This window comes from Triturus cristatus, chromosome 4_1 (genome assembly GCF_964204655.1).
Source record: "Triturus cristatus chromosome 4_1, aTriCri1.1, whole genome shotgun sequence".
In the NCBI taxonomy this organism is placed as follows: Eukaryota; Metazoa; Chordata; class Amphibia; order Caudata; family Salamandridae; genus Triturus; species Triturus cristatus.
In genome coordinates, this window is record NC_140585.1 from 71295633 (window position 1) to 71318657 (window position 23025).

Consider the following 23025-nt stretch of genomic DNA (forward strand, 5'->3'; position numbering starts at 1 on the left):
CTGAGTCAATGCCAGCTACACTTTTCGTGCAAGGCGGCCTGTTTTCCCTCTGATCAATCTAGGGTGGCGTTCGCCATATCCTATTTAAGTGAGTCCGCTGCTGATTGGGCTATACCCTTAGTAGAAAGAGATGATCCTTTACTATACAATTATGGAGCCTTTAGGAGGGAATTCCGTAAACTGTTCGATAGGCAGGTGTACACCCATGCAGCTGATACAGAGCTGTTAGCCTTGAAGCAGGGCAGTCATGATTTGGTTCAGTATATCTCTTCCTTTAGGAGACTAGTGGTAGAGGCCAACTGGCCGGAAGAAAAGCGCGGCACACTCTTCTACAGGGGTTAACGGGACGAATTAAAGGATGCCTTATCCCAAATAGTAGACTTACCTGAATCTTGTCCTGACCTCATTGACTTAGTAATCCAAATTGATCACAGGCTAAGAGAGCGAAAAAACGAAAAGGGAAAAGGGGAACCGCGATATGGATTGTTCAAGGAGAAAAAGAGTGAGCTGCCGAAGTCCGTGGATGAGAGCGAGCCTATGCAAATAGGGATGGTGCGGGGCCCTTTGACGCACGAAGAAAGGCAGAGAAGAAGGGCCAAGAAACTGTGCATGTACTGCGGTAAAGCCGGTCATTTTGTAAGAGCTTGTCCTGTCAAGCCGAGCCCAGTTAACCGACAGGGAAACTAGAAAGTCCGGGGTCCTTCGAGGCCAGGCTCCCGGGCAGTTCAGGTTGTACGGTCTCCCCCGCTGATCAAGACTTGTCCGCCACGGCACATTTCTATGTTTCCGCTTATATTGCTCTTGAACAGCAGGGATTGCACGTAAGGGTCATGATTGATTCTGGAGCATCAGGGAATTATATGGATGAGGAATGGGCCCGAAACAACCTAATACCATGTGTAAAGAAAGATGTCTCCAATAGGGTCTCCACTATCGATGGCAGGCCGCTTGTCTCGGGGCCGGTGACCCATCAAACAGAGCAGTTACACATGAGTATAGGACCTCAGCATCAGGAAGACCTGTCCTTTGATCTGATACATTCACCACACATTCCCGTTTTATTAGGAATCCCGTGGCTAAAACTCCACAACCCCGTCATAGATTGGGAAAACTCCCTTTTAGAATTTCGTCCTTCCCGACGACAGAAGGGAGTGATAGCTGGCACGCTAGAAGACATAACTTCTGTGGCAGTGGAACAGGCGCCTGAGCTACCTACTTGTTACGATGATTTAAAGGCCGTATTCGACCCCCGAGAAGCAGAATCTCTCCCTCCACATAGGGTGTACGACTGCCGAATAGATTTGGAAGCGGGGGCTAGAATACCTTGCAGTCGAGTATACTCGCTAACAGAAAAAGAAAACGTGTATCTACGACAGTACCTCGATGACATGCTGGAAAAGGGGTTCATCAGATCTTCGCGCTCTCCTGCCTCTTCTTCATTGTTTTTCATTCCCAAGCGGGAAGGGGGATTGAGATGTTGTATCGATTACCGACGGTTGAATCAAGTCACCATTAAGAATCGTTACCCGTTGCCCCTCATTGCCTCCCTCCTTGACAAAGTGAGAGGCGCACAGTACTTCACGAAATTAGATCTACGTGGTGCTTACCATCTTGTGCGAGTCAAGGAGGGAGATGAGTGGAAGACAGCATTCTGCACCAAATATGGGTTATACGAGTATTTAGTCATGCCCTTTGGGCTTTGTAATGCTCCTGCAGCATTTCAGTTTTTCATTAATGAAGTGCTAAGAGACATGCTAGAAGACTACGTGATAGCCTATATTGACGATCTGTTGATTTATTCTGCCTCCTTGTCAGATCACATAATGCATGTACGGAAGGTATTAGAACGCCTACATGACAATAGATTGTACTGTAAATTAGAGAAGTGCACTTTCCACACTCAAGAGGTGCCCTTTCTAGGCTTTGTGGTATCTCCATGGGGTTTGGCAATGGATCCCGGTAAGGTGAAGGCTGTTTTGTCATGGCCAGCGCCTAAAACAGTCAAAGAGTTGCAAAGCTTTTTGGGTTTTGCCAACTTTTACAGGCGGTTTATAAAGAATTTTTCTGATCTGGCATCGCCACTTACGGCCCTCTTGAAGAAAGGAGTCATCTATACCTGGTCTAGAACAGCAGAGAATGCATTCCAACAGTTGCGTCTTTCCTTCACCCGAGCTCCCGTTCTTCACCACCCTGATCCTGCCTTGCCTTTTGTTGTGGAGGTTGATGCTTCTCAAGTGGCCGTGGGGGGGGGGTTCTCAGCCAAAGAGACCCTGTTAGTGGCCTTAATCACCCAGTGGCCTATTTTTCACACAAATTCACCCCGGCAGAATACAATTACGCGGTAGGAGAAAAGGAGCTTCTCGCTATAAAAAGAGCTTTTGAGGAATGGCGTCAGTATTTGTTGGGGGCTAGGCATCAAACAACAGTCCTGACAGATCACCGCAACCTCCAATATTTGAAGTCCGCTAAAACCTTGTCCATGCGACAAATACGTTGGTCGCAGTTCTTTTGCGAGTACGACTTCTGTATCCACTACCGTCCAGGGCGGAAGAACGGGAAAGCTGATACCTTGTCTCGCTTAGGGTTTGATCATCCCGAAGTACCCTTGGAGTCCCCGACTATTGTTCCCAAAGAAGCCATTCTAGGTGGGGTTCTCTCTGAGGAAACGTTTCTCACCCGGGTTAGGCAGAGCCAGTCATCAGCAGAAATGGGGGGTGTTGTGGGTTCTCAGACCACTACCATTCAGAACGGTTACGTATGTGTACAAGGGGGAATAGTTTTACCCACTAGGGAACTACAGCAACAGGTGTTGGATTGGTACCACTCCCATACGTTGGCAGGCCACCCAGGGATTAAGAAGACTACTCAGGCAGTACGAGAGCGATTCTGGTGGCCGCGCATGCTGAAAGACATTGTTACGTACGTTAAGACGTGTCATGTATGTGCCCAGTCCAAAGTCTCCCGCCAAAACCCAGTGGGCTTACTCTTGCCTCTCCCTGCTCCGCCGGGACCCTGGCATACTGTATCCCTTGATTTTGTTGTCGAGTTGCCATTGACCCAAAACCAGAATACTACCTTGCTAGTAGTGGTGGATATGTTTACAAAGACCGCTCATTTTGTCCCCTTGAGGGGGTTGCCTACCGCCAGTGAACTAGCTTCAGTTTTTTTACGAGAGATTGTCCGTCTACATGGAATTCCCTCCGTACTGGTGTCCGATAGGGGGGCCCAGTTCGTGTCCCGGTTTTGGAAATGTTTGTGCTCCTTGCTTGGTATAGAGGTCAGGTTGTCCTCCAGTCATCACCCTCAATCCGATGGGCAGACCGAGAGGGTCAATCAATGCTTCGAACAGTACATGAGAACACAGGCCCTGCAGAAACCTGTAGAATGGGATGAATGGGTGTGGGTGGCAGAAATTGCGTATAACAACAGCCCCCATTCCTCTACAGGCTACTCACCCTTCTATAGTTCTCACGGATTCCATCCCAAGTTGTTACCTACTGGAGTGTCCCAGGAAGGCCCTACCCCGGCGGCCAATGAGTTTCTTTCACAGCTCCGAGAAATCCATAGTTGCACCCTGGAGAATCTGGAAGCCGCAAAGACAGCGTATAAGGAGGGGGCGGATCTTCACAGACGTTTAGAACCTATCTATGAACCGGGGGATAAGGTGTGGCTTTCCACCAAACATCTGGCACTCCGTGGTCCACGCAAGTTCAACCCTATGTACATAGGCCCATATAAGGTGCATAGTGTGATCAATCCAGTGGATTTGAAACTGGAATTACCTGCCTCTTTCAAGATACATCCAGTGTTCCACGTCTCCCTGGTAAAGCCTGTGGAATCTGGCACTCGACTCCTGCGTCGTCCAGCTCCAGTCTCTCTTTCGGATCCCTCTGAGTATGAAGTGGAATCCATTGTGGATTCGCGATTGGTGAAGAATACACTCCAGTACCTCATACATTGGAAGGGATATGGAGTGGAGGAACGTACGTGGGAGCCGGTCACTAATGTACACGCCCCTCGACTTGTTCGCCTGTTTCACCTGAAGCATCCTGACAAACCCAAGATGGGGGGAGGCCGTTGTGGGGGGAGTGTGCTGTCATGCCCCGGGACTCGAACTCGGATCCACAGACGAACCAGTATATAAGGAGGCTGGGCGCTTACGAACGCGCTTAGCGTTCTAGCTTAGTGGCCTGGTTTTGTCCGAGTTCCGAGTGCCTGACTTCCGGAAAGATTGATTTCCTGTTTCCGGAGTAGCGTTGAACCTTTGCGGGTTCCATCCGAGCGTTTGGCGTGTTTGCAAGACGCCAAATAGTTGCCGTAGCGAGCTCTCCTGTTTCACCTTTAGGGGCTCGCCGGTGCTTTGCTATTGTTTGTCTTTCGTCCCGGGCGGCGACATTTCGCGTGAGTGCACGCCCTTTCCCTATCCCTGTGCTGCTACTCAGTCGCAGCGCTCGCGCCTTGGTGGCGGTGGTATGTATGTTAGTATGCTTATTTTCTTTCTTTAACTGTGTCCTCCCCACTCTGTCCATACATCTAGTTTCCACGCAGTGATTGAGGGTTCAGGTATCCCCTGCTCCTTCCGTCCCCTCACCCAACAGCCTACTTCCTTATTTCCCTTTCGAACGGGATCTTCGCGTTCCGACTGCACCTGGAGGGCCGCGAAGTCTCACATCAGTCACTGCCGTATCTCCCAACCCTGATCTATCCCTCCTCCTTGAGCCGTGGGGTTAGTCTCCTATGAGACTGAAGATTTTACTAACCAAAAGGGGGCCGCTAGCATGGACCACGATGTAAGAGCCGATGCACGACTGAAACACGGTAACAGCGCAGTGCGCTCCATCTTTCTTGTGTGTTTACAGTTACTTTAAGTGTGAGTAGAACTAATAGTTATCGCCCGGTACTTTCCCATTAGGTCGTGGCCTATAACCGAATAAAGTCCCATTGTTACCTGTCATTGGAAAATACCAGGAAGGGGAGTTGGAGTGGGTTACCATGAGTGAGTGAAGGATTTATAAGAAGCTTCTGATGATATTGACTTTACAGTTATAGAATCTCCTCTGACTTGTTTGCTTATGTGGTTTAGGAACACTGGGCCAGCTCATTCTACACCAGTCCTCTCCTGTGTACCTGTTATTCCCAATAGAGGTGACCCCCCTTCATGCAAGAAATCCAGACCCCAGTGGTAGGTGGGCTTGATGATGTTTATGGTTTATAGTTTATGAGCAAGCAAGAAGAGTGATTAGGCCTTTCTATTACAGTGTCCGGAAAAGACCTACCTCCTTGGATCCACCACAACACTACCTCTGAAGTCACACCCTCCTTCCCTTGTTTTGTTACCCTGTTTTCCCCTGGCGTGTCATCCGGTTCTCTAGGGTTTGATAGAGACGGAAGGCCGCAGGGGACGACGGAGATATACTCTTCAAGTTCCTGACGCTCCTGCAGAAGATTCTGAGCACCCTTACACCAGGGTTATCCCCCTGCTGAAGAAACCAGTGGCAGATGTGGCCCAAACTTAAGAACTACAGGCCCATCTTCCAGCTCCCTTTTTTTGGCGAAGGTAGTGGAACATCATGTCCTCAAAACACTCTCGTCATTTATGGAGGTACATCAGCTACTCCTGGGGCAGCAGGCTGGTTTCAGGGCCCACAATAGTACTGAATTTGTGATATTGTCTGCACTTAACGAACTCAGAGTCAGGGCTGACAACAAAAAAACAATCTCCCTGGTTTTGCTGGATTTATCGGCGGCATTTGATATGGTCAACCATGCACAGCTTTTGGCTCGGATTGCCGACCTGGGCATCGGGGGGTTGGCATATCACTGGCTTGATTCCTTCCTGTCAGGGCGGTCCGAGAGGTTCCAGCTGGGTGAGCAGATGTCGAGCAGGGGCGCCCTCACCTGGGGCGTCCCCCAGGGCTCAGCACTGCCCCGCTCCTTTTTAACATTTATCTCCTGCCACTGGTGGCTACCCTGGCCTGTATGGATTGTCAAGTTTTTAACTATGCGGACGATACTCAACTTATCCTCCAGATTGATAACTCCCCTCAAGCCCACACTCTTGTGCAAAACATCCTCAGATATACAGTGAACTGGATGGCAGCTAGTTCGCTAAAAGTCAACCCCGATAAAACAGAGGTCCTGGTCATCTGAGAAACTCATTAACAAGTTGCAGAGGGCCTTGAACGATGCAGCCAGGCTGATTTTTAGGCTCCCTAGAAGGGCTCACGCCACCCCTCTGCTGTGTAAGCTGCACTGGCTCTCCATTAAACAGGGAGCAAAGTTCAAGGGTCTCTGCATTACCCACAAAGCCATCTATGGCCAGGCCCCACTTTATATTAAGGAACGCAAAGGGAATTATGTGCCGGGACGTACATTGCGGTCGTCCGAGGCTGGCCTATTGACTTATTCTCGGTTTAAAACCAGTTCCAAAGGTGGCAGAGCCTTCTCTGTCCTTCTCCCTCAACTCTGGAATCAATTGCCTGTGAACCTTCGTAAGGAATCCGCACTCCTCCCTTTCAGGAAACGACTTAAGATGCTCCTGTTCAGGGAGGCTCTGGGCACAGCTTGAACTCATCTACCAGCTGTTGTATTTGTGACTGCCGGTGGAATTTTTGCCACTCTCTCCAAGCGCTAAGAGACCTGCCGGTGTTTATGTGCTATATAAGCTTCAGTTAACATAACATAACAGCATGTCAGGGGCAGAAGGAGCATTATAAACAACATAATCTGCAGCATGTTAGGGCCATAATATACAACATAATCTGTAGCATTTCAGGAGCAGAAGGAGCATAATATACAACATAATCTGCAGCATGTTAGGGACATAATATACTAGAGTAATCTGCAGCATGTCAGGGGCAGAAGGAGCATAATATACAACATAATCTGCAGCATCTCAGGGGCACGTATAGCAAAGTAATCTGCAGCATGTCAGGGGCACGTATAGCAAAGTAATCTGCAGCATGTCAGGGGCAGAAGGAGCATAATATACAACATAATCAGCAGCATGTCAGGGGCAAAAGGAGCATAATATACAACATAATCTGCAGCATCTCAGGGGCACGTATAGCAAAGTAATCTGTAGCATGTCAGGGGCACATATAGCAAAGTAATCTGCAGCATGTCAGGGGCACATATAGCAAAGTAATCTGCAGCATGTCAGGGGCAAAAGGAGCATAATATGCAACATAATCTGCAGCATGTCAAGGGTACGTATAGCAAAGTAATCTGCAGCATGTCAGGGGCACGTATAGCAAAGTAATCTGCAGCATGTCAGGGTCACAATATAGCAAAGTAATCTGCAGCATGTCTGGGGCACAATATAGCAAAGTAACCTACAGCATATCAGGGGCATGTATAGCAAAGTAATATGCAGCATGTCAATGGCACATATAGCAAAGTAATCTGCAGCATGTCAGGGGCACATATAGCAAAGTACTCTGCAGCATGTCAGGGGCACGTATAGCAAAGTAATCTACAGCATGTCAGAGGCACATATAGCAAAGTAATCTGCAGCATGTCAGGGGCACATATAGCAAAGTATTCTGCAGCATGTCAGGGGCACAATATAGCAAAGTAATCTGCAGCATGTCAGGGGCACAATATAGCAAAGTAATCTACAGCATGTCAGGGGCACGTATAGCAAAGTCACCGGCAGATTGTCAGGGGCACGTATAGCAAAGTAATCTGCAGCATGTCAGGGGTACAATATAGCAAAGTAAATTACAGCATATCAAGGGCACATATAGCAAAGTAATCTGCAGCATGTCAGGGGCACAATATAGCAAAGTAATCAGCAGCATGTCAGGGGCACATATAGCAAAGTAATCTGCAAGGGCACATATAGCAAAGTAATCTGCAGCATGTCAGGGGCACAAAATAGCAAAGTAATCTGTAGCATGTCAGGGGCACAATATAGCAAAGTAATCTGCAGCATATCAGGGGCACGTATAGCAAAGTAATCTGCAGCATGTCAGGGGCTTGTATAGCAAAGTAATCTACAGCATGGCAGGGGCACGTATAGCAAAGTAATCTGCAGCATGTGCAGGTGCTCATATAGCAAAGTAATCTACAGAATGTCAGGGGCACGTATAGCAAAGTAATCTACAGCATATCAGGGGCACGTATAGCAAAGTAATCTGCAGCTTGTCAGGGGCACAATATAGCAAAGTAATCTGCAGCATGTCAGGGTCACAATATAGCAAAGTAATCTGCAGCATGTCTGGGGCACAATATAGCAAAGTAACCTACAGCATATCAGGGGCATGTATAGCAAATAATATGCAGCATGTCAATGGCACATATAGCAAAGTAATATGCAGCATGTCAGGGGCACATATAGCAAAGTACTCTGCAGCATGTCAGGGGGACGTATAGCAAAGTAATCTACAGCATGTCAGAGGCACATATAGCAAAGTAATCTGCAGCATGTCAGGGGCACATATAGCAAAGTATTCTGCAGCATGTCAGGGGCACAATATAGCAAAGTAATCTGCAGCATGTCAGGGGCACAATATAGCAAAGTAATCTACAGCATGTCAGGGGCACGTATAGCAAAGTCACCGGCAGATTGTCAGGGGCACGTATAGCAAAGTAATCTGCAGCATGTCAGGGGTACAATATAGCAAAGTAAATTACAGCATATCAAGGGCACATATAGCAAAGTAATCTGCAGCATGTCAGGGGCACAATATAGCAAATTAATCAGCAGCATGTCAGGGGTACATATAGCAAAGTAATCTGCAAGGGCACATATAGCAAAGTAATCTGCAGCATGTCAGGGGCACAAAATAGCAAAGTAATCTGTAGCATGTCAGGGGCACAATATAGCAAAGTAATCTGCAGCATGTCAGGGGCTTGTATAGCAAAGTAATCTACAGCATGGCAGGGGCACGTATAGCAAAGTAATCTGCAGCATGTGCAGGTGCTCATATAGCAAAGTAATCTACAGAATGTCAGGGGCACGTATAGCAAAGTAATCTACAGCATATCAGGGGCACGTATAGCAAAGTAATCTGCAGCTTGTCAGGGGCACAATATAGCAAAATAATCTGCAGCATGTCAGGGGCATGTATAGCAAAGTAATCTGCAGCATGTCAGGGGCACGTATAGCAAAGTAATCTGCAGCTTTTCAGGGGAACAATATAGCAAAGTAATCTGCAGCATGTCAGGGGCACATATAGCAAAGTATTCTGCAGCATGTCAGGGGCACAATATAGCAAAGTAATCTGCAGCATGTCAGGGGCACAATATAGCAAAGTAATCTACAGCATGTCAGGGGCACGTATAGCAAAGTCACCGGCAGATTGTCAGGGGCACGTATAGCAAAGTAATCTGCAGCATGTCAGGGGTACAATATAGCAAAGTAAATTACAGCATATCAAGGGCACATATAGCAAAGTAATCTGCAGCATGTCAGGGGCACGATATAGCAAAGTAATCAGCAGCATGTCAGGGGCACATATAGCAAAGTAATCTGCAAGGGCACATATAGCAAAGTAATCTGCAGCATGTCAGGGGCACAAAATAGCAAAGTAATCTGTAGCATGTCAGGGGCACAATATAGCAAAGTAATCTGCAGCATGTCAGGGGCTTGTATAGCAAAGTAATCTACAGCATGGCAGGGGCACGTATAGCAAAGTAATCTGCAGCATGTGCAGGTGCTCATATAGCAAAGTAATCTACAGAATGTCAGGGGCACGTATAGCAAAGTAATCTACAGCATATCAGGGGCACGTATAGCAAAGTAATCTGCAGCTTGTCAGGGGCACAATATAGCAAAATAATCTGCAGCATGTCAGGGGCACGTATAGCGAAGTAATCTGCAGCGTGTCAGGGGCACATATAGCAAAGTAATCTGCAGCATGTCAGGGGCACGTATTGCAAAGTAATCTGCAGCATGTCAGGGGCACAATATAGCAAAGTAATCTGCAGCATGTCAGGGGCATGTATAGCAAAGTAATCTGCAGCATGTCAGGGGCACGTATAGCAAAGTAATCTGCAGCTTTTCAGGGGAACAATATAGCAAAGTAATCTGCAGCATATCAGGGGCACAAAATAGCAAAGTAATCTGCAGCATGTCAGGGGCACGCATAGCAAAGTAATCTGCAGCATGGCAGGGGCAGAAAAGGCATAATATACCAGCATAATTTGCAGCATTAGGGCCATAATATATCTAAAGTAATCTGCAGCATGTCAGCAGAATAAGATATCAGAGTAATCTGCACTATGCCAGAGGCATAATATATCTAGTAAACTGCAATATGTCAGGGACAGAAGGAGCATAATATACAACATAATCTGCAGCATGTTAGGGCCATAATGTGCTACAGTAATCTGCAGCATGTCAGGGGCAGAAGGAGCATAATATACAACATAATTTGCAGAATGTTAGGGGCAGAAGGAGCATAATATACAATATAATCTGCAGCATGTTGGGGCCCTATTATGCTAGAGTAATCTGCAGCATGTCAGGGGCAGAGGGAGCATAATATACCACATAATCTGCAGCATGTTAGGGGCAGAATGAGCATAATATACAACATAATCTGCAGCATTTTAGGGCCATAATATGCTAGAGTAATCTGCAGTATGTCAGGGACACAATATAGCAAAGTAATCTGCAGCATGTCAGGGGCACAATATAGCAAAGTAATCTGCAGCATGTCAGGGGCATGTATAGCAAAGTAATCTGAAGCATGTCAGGGGCACAATATAGCAAAATAATCTGCAGCATGTCAGGGGCACAATATAGCAAAGTAATCTGCAGCATGTCAGGGGCACAATATAGCAAAGTAATCTGCAGCATATCAGGGGCACGTATAGCAAAGTAATCTGCAGCATGTCAGGGGCACGTATAGCAAAGTAATCTACAGCATGTCAGGGGCACGTATAGCAAAGTAATCTGCAGCATGTCAGGGGCTCATATAGCAAAGTAATCTACAGCATGTCAAGGGCACGTATAGCAAAGTAATCTACAGCATATCAGTGGCATGTATAGCAAAGTAATCTGTAGCTTGTCAGGGGCACAATATAGCAAAGTAATCTGCAGCATGCCTGGGGCACGTATAGAGCAGTAATCTGCAGCATGTCAGGGGCACATATAGCAAAGTAATCTGCAGCATGTCAGGGGCCCGTATTGCAAAGTAATCTGCAGCATGTCAGGGGCACGTATAGCGAAGAAATCTGCAGCATGTCAGGGGCACATATAGCAAATTAATCTGCAGCATGTCAGGGGCACCTATTGCAAAGTAATCTGCAGCATGTCAGGGGCACATATAGCAAAGTAATCTGCAGCATATCAGGGGCACAATATAGCAAAGTAATCTGCAGCATGTCAGGGGCACGCATAGCAAAGTAATCTGCAGCATGGCAGGGGCAGAAAAGGCATAATATACTAGCATAATTTTCAGCATTAGGTCCATTATATATCTAAAGTAATCTGCAGCATGTCAGCAGAATAAAATATCAGAGTAATCTGCAATATGCCAGAGGCATAATATATCTAGTAAACTGCAGTATGTCAGGGACAGAAGGCGCATAATATGCAACATAATCTGCAGCATGTTAGGGCCATAATGTGCTACAGTAATCTGCAGCATGTCAGGGGCAGAAGGAGCATAATATACAATATAATCTGCAGCATGTTAGGGGCAGAAGGAGCATAATATACAATATAATCTGCAGCATGTTAGGGCCCTATTATGCTAGAGTAATCTGCAGCATGTCAGGGGCAGAGGGAGCATAATATACCACATAATCTGCAGCATGTTAGGGGCGGAATGAGCTTAATATACAACATAATCTGCAGCATTTTAGGGCCATAATATGCTAGAGTAATCTGCAGTATGTCAGGGGCACAATATAGCAAAATAATCTGCAGCATATCAGGGGCACGTATAGCAAAGTAATCTGCAGCATGTCAGGGGCATGTATAGCAAAGTAATCTGCAGCATGTCAGGGGCACGTATAGCAAAGTAATCTACAGCATGCCAAGGGCACGTATAACAAAGTTATCTGCAGCATGGCAGGGGCACGGATAGCAAAGTAATCTGCAGCTTGTCAGGGGAACAATATAGCAAAGTAATCTGCAGCATGTCAGGGGAACAATGTAGCAAAGTATTCTGCAGCATATCAGGAGCACAGTACAGCAAAGTAATCTGCAGCATGTCAGGGGCATGTATAGCAAAGTAATCTGCAGCATGTCAGGGGCACATATAGCAAAGTAATCTGCAGCATGTCAGGGGCACATTTAGCAAAGTAATCTGCAGCATGTCAGGGGCACATATAGCAAAGTAATCTGCAGCATGTCAGGGGCACATTTAGCAAAGTAATCTGCAGCATGTCAGGGGCACAATATAGCAAAGTAATCTGCAGCATGTCAGGGGCACATTTAGCAAAGTAGTCTGCAGCATGTCAGGGGCACATATAGCAAAGTAATCTACAGCATGCCAAGGGCACGTATAGCAAAGTTATCTGCAGCATGGCAGGGGCACGGATAGCAAAGTAATCTGCAGCTTGTCAGGGGAACAATATAGCAAAGTATTCTGCAGCATATCAGGAGCACAGTACAGCAAAGTAATCTGCAGCATGTCAGGGGCATGTATAGCAAAGTAATCTGCTGCTTGTCAGGGCAACAATATAGCAAAGTAATCTGCAGCATGTCAGGGGCATGTATAGCAAAGTAATCTGCAGCATGTCAGGGGCACGTATAGCAAAGTAATCTGCAGCTTTTCAGGGGAACAATATAGCAAAGTAATCTGTAGCATATCAGGGCACGTATAGCAAAGTAATCTTCAGCATATCAGGGGCACGTATAGCAAAGTAATCTGCAGCTTGTCAGGGGAACAATATAGCAAAGTAATTTGCAGCATGTTAGGGACATAATATATCAGAGTGATTGGCAAAATGTTATGTGCATAATATATCAGAATAATTTACAGAATATATTAAAGTAAGCTGCAGCATGTCAGGGGCACAATATAGCAAAGTAATCTGCAGCATGGCAGGTGCAGAAAAGGCATAAAATACTGGCATAATTTGCAGCATTAGGGGCATAATATATCTAAAGTAATCTGCAGCATGTCAGCAGAATAAGATATCAGAGCAATCTGCAATATGCCAGTGGTATAATATATCTAGTAAACTGCAGTATGTCAGAGGCATATTAGATCAGAGTAATATGCAAAATATCAGAGGCATAAAGTATCTAAAATGGTCTTTGTCATGTCAGGTGAGTAATATATCTAAATCATGTGCAACGTTTATAGAGCATAATATAGCAAACTGATATGCAACATGTCAGGGGCATCATATATCTAAAGTAATCTGCAGCATGTAATGTGAATAATATATCAGAGTAATTTCAGCACATCAGGGGCATATTATGTATGAGTAATCTGCAGCTGTCAGGAGCATAATACATCTAAACTAATCTGCAGCATATCAGACGTATAATATATCGAAAGTAATCTGCAGTACATCAGGGGTTTAAAATATCTAAAGTATTCTGCAACATGTCAGGAACATAATCTATGACAGTAACCTGGTGGCCATAGTGTATTAGAGTGTTATACAGCATATCAGGGGTATAGTATGTCAGAGTAATCTGCATCAAGTTACAGTTGTAATATAGTTAAAGTAATCTGTAACATTTCAGGGGCATATTATATTAGAGTAATCTGCATCATGTAAAGGGCCTAACATAGCAAAGTAATCTACAGCATGTAAAGGGCATAACATAGCAAAGTAATCTGCAGCATGTCAGGGGAATAATAAATGAGCGTAAACTGTAGCATATCATGGGCATACTATATCACATTAATCTGTATTGTATCAGGGATGTAATATATGTAAAGTAATCTGCAACAGCTCAGGGGCATAATATAGCAAGGTAATCTGCAGCATGCCAAGGGGATAACATATCTAAAGTAGTCTGCATCATGTCAGGGTCATAATATATCAAAGTAATGTGCAGCATGTCCGGGGCATTATATTTCAGAGTAATGTGCATCATGCAATCAGCATAATATAAAGTAATCTGCAGCATGTCAGGGGCATAGTATATCAGAGTAATCACAGCATGTCAGGGGTGTAATATATTTAAAGTAACATGTAATATGTCAGGGGCATAGTATATCAGAGTAATCACAGCATGTCAGGGGTGTAATATATTTAAAGTAACATGTAATATGTCAGGGGTGTAATATATTTAAAGTAACATGTAATATGTCAGGGGTGTAATATATTTAAAGTAACATGTAATATGTCAGGGGCGTAATATATTTAAAGTAACATGTAATATGTCAGGGGCGTAATATATGAGAATAATCTGCAGCATGTCAGGGGCGTAATATATGAGAATAATCTGCAGCATGTCAGGGGCGTAATATATGAGAATAATCTGCAGCATGTCAGGGGCGTAATATATGAGAATAATCTGCAGCATGTCAGGGGCGTAATATGTGAGAATAACTATGAGACACTAACGCAGGACTCCTGAGGCGAAAAGCCGGGAGCGTGGATACTTTGCTTTTTAATTATTTTGTGTGATACTTTGTTCTTAACTTACCCAGCATACTCGCACTCTCTGGCATTTCCTCAAACAGCGCGCTGACGCTGCAACGAACCACCTCATCCTGGTCGCCATTCTCGAGGGCGAGGTGTGCCACGTGACACGCCCCCTCGGTTGGCCACGCCCCCTTACCAGACCTATATATAGTGCGCGCAGCTCTCACAGCGCGACACTAACGCAGGACTCCTGAGGCGAAAAGCCGGGAGCGTGGATACTTTGCTTTTTCATTATTTTGTGTGATACTTTGTTCTCACTTACCCAGCATACTCGCACTCTCTGGCATTTCCTCAAACAGCACGCTGACGCTGCAACGAACCACCTCATCCTGGTCGCCATTCTCGAGGGCGAGGTGTGCCACGTGACACGCCCCCTCGGTTGGCCACGCCCCCTTACCAGACCTATATATAGTGCGCGCAGCTCTCACAGCGCGACACTAACGCAGGACTCCTGAGGCGAAAAGCCGGGAGCGTGGATACTTTGCTTTTTAATTATTTTGTGTGATACTTTGTTCTTAACTTACCCAGCATACTCGCACTCTCTGGCATTTCCTCAAACAGCGCGCTGACGCTGCAACGAACCACCTCATCCTGGTCGCCATTCTCGAGGGCGAGGTGTGCCACGTGACACGCCCCCTCGGTTGGCCACACCCCCTTCAACGCCCCGACCATTTAGCATAAATCATGTGTCTTGGGAGGAAGCGCAGCGGACGAGAGCAGCGGGCGCGACGATTGCGCGCCGAAGGCGCGCTTAAGGCAAGCCCGTCTGCGCCCGTCCGCGACTGGCCGGGGCTAGGGGCATGTCACTCTGCCCCGCGTATCACCTACTCCCCGGACCAACTGCGCAGCCTCCAGGGACCCTGGCCCATTATGGCCTCCACACGCTCTCGCATCTCTTTCCTTGGTCTTCCCCCCACTTTCTCCCTTTCCATCCCCCCTCCCACAGTTGGCCCCCCCCCTCTCGCCCTGCCGCACAGTTCCTACGTCAACCCCTAAAGCTCTTACGGCCTTCTATCTTAACACCCGGTCCGCTGTCGCCCATGCGCATGAGCTGGCGGTCCTGTTGGATCTTCATGCCCCAGATCTTCTTTTCCTAACAGAGACCTGGTTCTGCGATGACTCCCTCCCTGCCCTATTATCCACCTTACCGGCCACTTACTATGCCCTCAGGGCGGATCGCCGTCCTGGCAAAGCCGGGGGCGGCGTAGCGGTCATCGCACGTGTCGATCTACTTTTCCAAAGTCTATCCCTGCCTGACATTGCGACCTCCGAATTTCTGGTGATTCGCACCACCTCTACCTCTCCTCCTCTGACCTGCTTTCTCACTTATCGTTCTCCTCAATCTCCTCTACAGTTTCTCTCTGACTTCCTGGAAGTCTTGGCCACTATCACAATTAATAACTCCTCCATTCTACTTCTTGGCGATTTCAATTTCTGGCCATCCGACCCCGCTGAATGTGCGTCCTCTAAGGAATTCTCCGAAACCCTCCAATCCCTTAACTTTACATCCTACGTTCACTCACCCACTCACATCAAAGGTCACATACTTGATCAGATCTGGTCCCTGAACTGCCCTGTGGAATCTCTTTCCATCTCGCCTTGCTCATGGTCTGATCACCACTTGATTTCTTTTTCCCTTCCTATCCATCCCCCAACTAAGCCCCCCCGCCCCAAAAACACCTGGGTTCGATCGTGGGGCCGAGTTAACCCAGAAAGTCTCTCCTCCCTTCTCAGTTCCTCCCTCCCTCCCCTGCACGGCCTCTCCACCCTCTCCCAGGTGGATGCCATAGATCAATGGCTTTCCTCTGGCCGCGACTCCATTGCCCCGCTCAAACGCATCACCTCCAAACGTGAGAAGGACGCCAACCGATGGTTTAACGTCGAGCTTAAGGCCACTAAACTAAAAGTACGTCGTGCTGAACGGGCATGGAGGAGAAGCTATTGCCCCACGCTAAAACTGGAGTATACCAACATTCTTACCCAGTATAAAATAGACATCTTGGAGGCCAAAACATCATACTTCTCCTCCAAAATCTTAGCCGCGGAAAACCAGTCAAAGGAGATATTTACAATCGTCCACAGCCTGGCGTTCTCGGACAGAACAACCCTCAAGCCCGCCCCGTCCGAAGAACTCTGTCTTTCCCTTAATAACTATTTTATTCATAAAATTGCTACCATCAAGGCCAACATTCCCCCCCCTTCTCCCTCCTTTGTGGACCCCCAATGTCCCCCTCCCAAGGGTGAACTCACCACCCTCCCCCCTATCACTAGAGAATGTCTGACCTCCTTAGTGCCTTTGGTCAAGTCTGGCTCTCCTCTTGACCCCTGCCCGGCCCACATTCTCCGCCATATTTTTGTTACCTGCCCAGACCCCCCCTTCACCTCCTCAACAGCTCTCTTGCTCAAGGCGTAGTTCCCTACCCCTTGAAGTCGGCGGTTATTGTGCCTATTTTGAAAAAACCCGGGGCAGACCCTTCTGTCCCTGCCAATTTCCGCCCCATCTCCCTCTTGCCATTTCTGGCCAAGGTGCTCGAGCGCCATGTCACCTGCGCTCTGAGCTCCTTTGTGGAGACGCATGGAGCCCTTGCCCCCCGCCAGGCCGGCTTCCGCCCCGCACACTCTACGGAGTCCGTTGTCATCTCGGTCCTGGACAACCTCAGGGAGGGTATGGACACCAACCAGCACCAGGCCCTTGTGCTCCTCGATCTCTCAGCCGCCTTTGATACGGTAGATCACACCATCTTGTTATCCCGTGTCAAGGCGGCAGGAATCGGGGGGACTGCCCTGGTCTGGCTATCCTCCTTCCTGAGCGACCGCACCCAGGCCGTTCGCCTGGGTGACTTTACAGCGGACGTCCGGAAAGTTCAGTGCGGGGTTCCCCAAGGCTCTTCCCTTTCCCCTCTCCTGTTTAATCTGTATGTCGCCCCCCTTATCTTTTCCCTTCAACAGATGGAGGTCGCCGTATTTAATTATGCGGATGACCTCCAGCTTGTTTTCAACCTATCTTCTTCTCCCTCCTCTGTTCTAAACTTTCAATCTGTCATGCTCCATATCAGGGATTGGATGAACCACAACCACCTCAAACTCAACCCCGACAAGACCGAGCTGGTCTTGACGGGTGGTTCATCCAGCCCCTGGTCCTCCCTCTTCTGGCCTCCCTCTCTTGGCCCTTCTCCTGCACCCTCCTCCTCTGTTAAAACCCTAGGCATAAAAATCAACTCTCAACTCACCCTTCACTCCCAGGTTAGCTCTGTGGTATCTTCTTCTTTCCTTTCCCTGCGCACTATACGCAGAGTGTCTCGCTTCTTTACTTTCTCTGCTCTCAAGCTTATAATTCTGGCCATGGTGGTGTCCCGCCTGGATTACGGCAATGCTCTATATGCCGGCATTCCTGCTTATAGCTTGCGGCGCCTACAGCAGATTCAGAACCAGGCGGCCCGCCTGGCCTTCAAACTTCCTAAATCTCACCACTCTACCCCTCTTCTGAAATCTCTACACTGGCTCCCCGTGCGAGCCAGAGTCCAATTCAAACTCGCCACCATCACCTTCTTGGCCCGACTTGGCCTGGCTCCGGCCTTTATCTCTTCTGAGATTACCCCATACGTTCCCACCAGGGAACTACGCTCGTCCTCCCAATCCCTCCTCACCGTCCCCCGCTTCCGGAGAAAGAAGTGGGGAGGTTCTAAATTTGCCACCCTTGCCCCGACCCTTTGGAACTCCCTTCCCCTTGAACTTCGTACCATTACTCTTTACTCACAATTCCGTAGACACCTCAAGACTTATTTTTTCACGAAGTCTTTTGAATAATCCTCCATCAACCCTCCCTGCCTATTAGCCCCGGATCCGGTTAGAGTTAGCGCCAAGAAACCGCTGGTATACGTGCGCTCTAGAAATAATTTAAATCAAATTTAAATCAAATCAAATCTGCAGCATGTCAGGGGCGTAATATATGAGAATAATCTGCAGCATGTCAGGGGCGTAATATATGAGAATAATCTGCAGCATGTCAGGGGCGTAATATATGAGAATAATCTGCAGCATGTCAGGGGCGTAATATATGAGAATAATCTGCAGCATGTCAGGGGCATAATATATCTAAGGTTAACTGCAACATTTTAGGGGCATAAGGGGAAGAAGATAGATAGATAGATAGATAGATAGATAGATAGATAGATAGATAGATAGATAGATAGATAGATAGATGATAGCAAGATTTTGAAGGTTCACAGGAAGCAAGCCTCTTGAGCAATCATATAGCTCCATTTCTGATTCCGCGCTGTCGCGGTACACCCGCAAGATTCTCGCGAGCCCAACTGCCAAAATGTACAATTATTTTTTACCCTTGACTTCTTGAATCTACTGAAAGGATTTACACCAAATCACAAAAAACACAATCTGGGGACCAAGATCTAACTTCCTGCCAAATATGTTGTCATTCTGTTCAGCCGTTTTGCTGTAGCACACTCCCACCCCTCCCCCCCATCGTGTGTCTCAACCCAGGCTGGTGCAGCTCGAGCTGCTGTGGACTCCGCTGGGCAGGGTCTGCATTCTTATCTCCAGCACGCCTGCGTTGTTCACAGGTCTTTAAAGACCATTTGCATATTTACATACCTTTGTAAACTGTTTACTGAGGCTTAGTGTTTTTTTCTAGTTCCATCACCCCCTGGGCCCCCCACTCTGCCTTACATTTGTATTTTACATTTACTGCTGCAGTGTGCGAATGCATTTCATAACAAGCATTTGCAATTCAATAGGTCTCACATTTACGCAAGTTTGAGCTATTGACATTGTAAATGACAATGCGTTTTATTATCGTTTTCGTTTTTTAAACAGATAAATAAAAGGCATTGTCATTTACAATGCCAATAGCTTAAAGTCGCGTACATGCAAGACCTATTGCATTGCAAATGCTGGTAGTTTTGATAATCTGGTCATGCTAACGCAAGGTCAAATTCATTTTTTGATTTTATTTAGGCACGGAACGATTGAATGATCTGCCCGAATCATAGGATGCTGAGCGCGGACTCCTAGACTTTGACCTGGTTCCTTAGTTTCAAAGTCGGCAGCTCTGGCCGGAACGCCACACCCCCCTTGCCAATTGCCGGTGGTGACAGCAGGGACATTTCTCGTTTGACCCATGTGTTTTGCCGATCTCTGTAAAGAAACGTTGTCTCTTTTTAACTGCAGTGCACCTGCTGAAAGAATGCAGAAGTTCTTGACACTGTCCTGGCAGTGAAGATGCGCTGTCTGGCACGAGTCCAGAGTCTGCCGGCCCTCCTGTGTCTTCTTAGCAGGGCATCGAGCTCTGTAGGCACCTGCACGAGGCGGCCTGCAGAGAGTCAGGCGCATCGGGCCATCTCTCCACCTCCCCTGTAAGAGGATAGCGTGTGTTGCATTTCGAAGGCACTCTCCCTGAAAGAGCGGCTCCCGCATATGAAGGCCTTGAGGCTAGACAGCATGTTAAGCTTCCCAAAAAGCTGAGTGGAATGCGACAGCCACCGACTGCACACGTCTTTCAACCCAGGCATGCTCACTTCAGCGGGGATGGGAGAAGCACCCTAATGGCAGGGCTATATCAAAAGGTTATTTGGCCTCGGTTGGGAATTTGACTCTGAATGACAGCGTGCTGTACCACTTTCATTTGCTTGCGTCCCCAGCTAGGATCTGCAATGGGCGGGCTCATCCCTTGACATCAATCTACGTGTCGTAAGCATCGCAATAACAAGCGGCATTGAAAGCAATCGCTTTTTCGTTGCTATGACAACGAAAGCATCGCAAGATGGCGTCGGGCTGTCCACAGTCCGACGGACACGCGCATGCTGTCTGCTATGGACAGATGGCGAGAGTAGCCATGTTTGTCCATGCAGACGCATGCATGCGAGTGTTCCGCAGAATCGATTCCAAAAGGTACTCGCAATAGCGAGCGCAGCGCATGCGCTGCTTTCGCGAGGCGAGACCTAAAAAAGAATATAAAGTAGGGTTGCCAAAAGAAAAATACCAGCCATGTGTTTAAAGAGTCTGCAAAGACCTGGTCTTGACACTAAATAGGGTTAAAAATAAAAAAGTGGGGGCGTGGCCGGGCAAGATGGCCAAACAGACCTACTGTCAAGAATTCCTGTCATGCGAGGGGAGGAAAACGGTAACCAGCGAAAACGGACTACATCTCCCAGGATGCTTAGCGGTTTAGAGGTTATGTAAACAGGAGAGCCGTTACATAACTCAAGGAAAACACGCCCTTATGTAAACAGGAGAGCTGTTACATAACTCCAGGAAAACACGCCCTTATGTAAACAGGAGAGCTGTTACATAACTCAAGGAAAACACGCCCTTATGTAAACAGGAGAGCTGTTACATAACTCAAGGAAAACACGCCCTATAAAGGGAGATACCGGGAGGTACAACGCTGTCGGATATTGTGTTTACACCGACGTACCTGCTTAGTGAAGAGCAGTGTTCCGGAGTGGTGCTCCAGTAAGGCAAGAACGGAGGTAGGTCGAGTCGTTACTCCCTGGGCCGTGTCTTGCCCCATCGTCACCTGTGAAGGACCCGGAAGCTCTACCGGATAACCATAGAGCTTCGCTTTTTGACTCGGCTGAGTCAAAGCGCAGTGGCGCTTTTGCTGGTTGGAGTCGTAACTCCCAGCCCGACCAGAGATACAGGGACTGCCAGCAGTAACGCACACCAGGAGGTGTTTGCCGCGTTACAGACTCGGAAGTCCACAGGATCGATCGAGCGGCTGCTCTCGGTTCAGTCTTCTTTGCTTGTGATTGGGGTATCGGTGACGCATCACCAGGAGGTGACTCCGCGTCCCGGTGCAGTCTGAGGAAGAGGTTGAGCGGCTGCTCCCTTCAGGTAGAGACCCCGGCTGGGTGTTTCCCTGACTCCTCGATTCTCCCCAACACTCTTCGTGCCCCTCACAGCCTACCGATTGGCATTGTCGGCCATTTCATTTCTGCCCTCTGTTGGCATACGCCGGGATCGGCGTATCTGCAGAGGACGGTTAGGACCATCCGTGCTGTGGGCTGGTAACGTACTTAGCCTGGAGGATTCCAGTGACTATAACCTTTGTTTATTCCTTGTATTATTTTTGCCTTCATTAAAATAACTAAACCTTCACAAGTGGTTGCGTTCTCATTATCGTGTCTGTTAAACGATCCTGAGACGTTCAGGGCGTTACAAAATATCCGACCTTAATAACACTAACTGTCTCCCGGTCGATAACAGACATGGCAACACTTGATGATGTGCTGGCTGCTTTAGCGACCGTGCAAATTTAATTGGCTGCCTCCAGGCAAGAAACAGCCGATGTAAAAGCCAGACTGGATGCTATCCAATTGGACCCGCTCACGCCCAGCACCTCCCTCACGAACCAGACCCCTGCGGTAGTAGTGGAAATGCCGGTAGCCGTCCCCTTGGCAACACCAGAGAGGTACAGTGGGGATCCTAACACAGTGCAGGTATTCCTCACACAAGTGGCGCTACATTTATCGTGCAAACCAAGGGCGTTCCCCACGAGTCAGGCTCGTGTGGCTTTCCTTATATCCTATTTGGCTGGAAACGCGGCACAATGGGCCGTACCTCTGGTGAGCAGGGACGACCCCATCTTATGTGATTGGGGTGCTTTTCGCGAAGAATTCCTGAAGGTCTTCGACAGAAGGGCTGACTCGTACACGGCGGACCGTGAAATGCTTGAGTTGAGACAGGGATCCAACGACCTGGTACAGTATCTCAACGCGTTCCGAAGGCTGGTTGCGGAAACCAAGTGGCCTGTTGCTAAACAGACGGCGCTCTTCCATCATGGGCTGTGCGATGAGCTCAAGGACGCCGTGGCTCATATTGACCCACAACCCAAGACATGTGAGGGCCTTATCAACCTGGTATTACGGCTGGAACATAGGCTAAGTGAAAGAAAGGGGGATCATGGGAGAAAAGGAAAATCCCTTCCATCCTATGTGACAGTGGGAAGTCCTGAACCTTCCACCGCATCCAAGGGAGAACCCATGGACATCGGCGCAATACGAGCGAGCCTCACAGCCACGGAGAAAGAGTCACGCCGTAAACAAGGATTGTGCCTATATTGTGGCAAAAAAGGCCACTACGTACGTGAATGCCCTGCCAAACCGAAGACGTCACGTTATCGGGCCAACCGGTCGGTAACAGCCGTGGTGGACGTACCGGCGGAAAACTAGAGGACTCCCAGACCAAAGAAGGGGCATCTCGGAGTCACTCATCCATCCCTTCACTTTCCAACTCGGTCACTAAGGGACAACGACACCTGTTTCTCACGGTGCACGTGGGAGTGCATGACCAGTGGATACCCGTTGTGGCCATGGTGGATTCAGGGGCCACTGGCATGTTTATGGACCACAACGAGGCATGCAGGCTAGGGCTAGTGCTTCTTCCCAAAGCTGTACCCGAAGACGTCTATGCTGTAGACGGAATGCGATTGGTGACGGG

At 47.9% G+C, this 23025-nt stretch overlaps 1 pseudogene; it reads left to right on the forward strand.

Annotated features, from left to right (window-relative positions):
• Positions 1–3352: 3352 nt before the first annotated feature.
• Positions 3353–23025, forward strand: part of LOC146839554 (uncharacterized) — a 29501-nt pseudogene continuing 9828 nt past the window's right edge.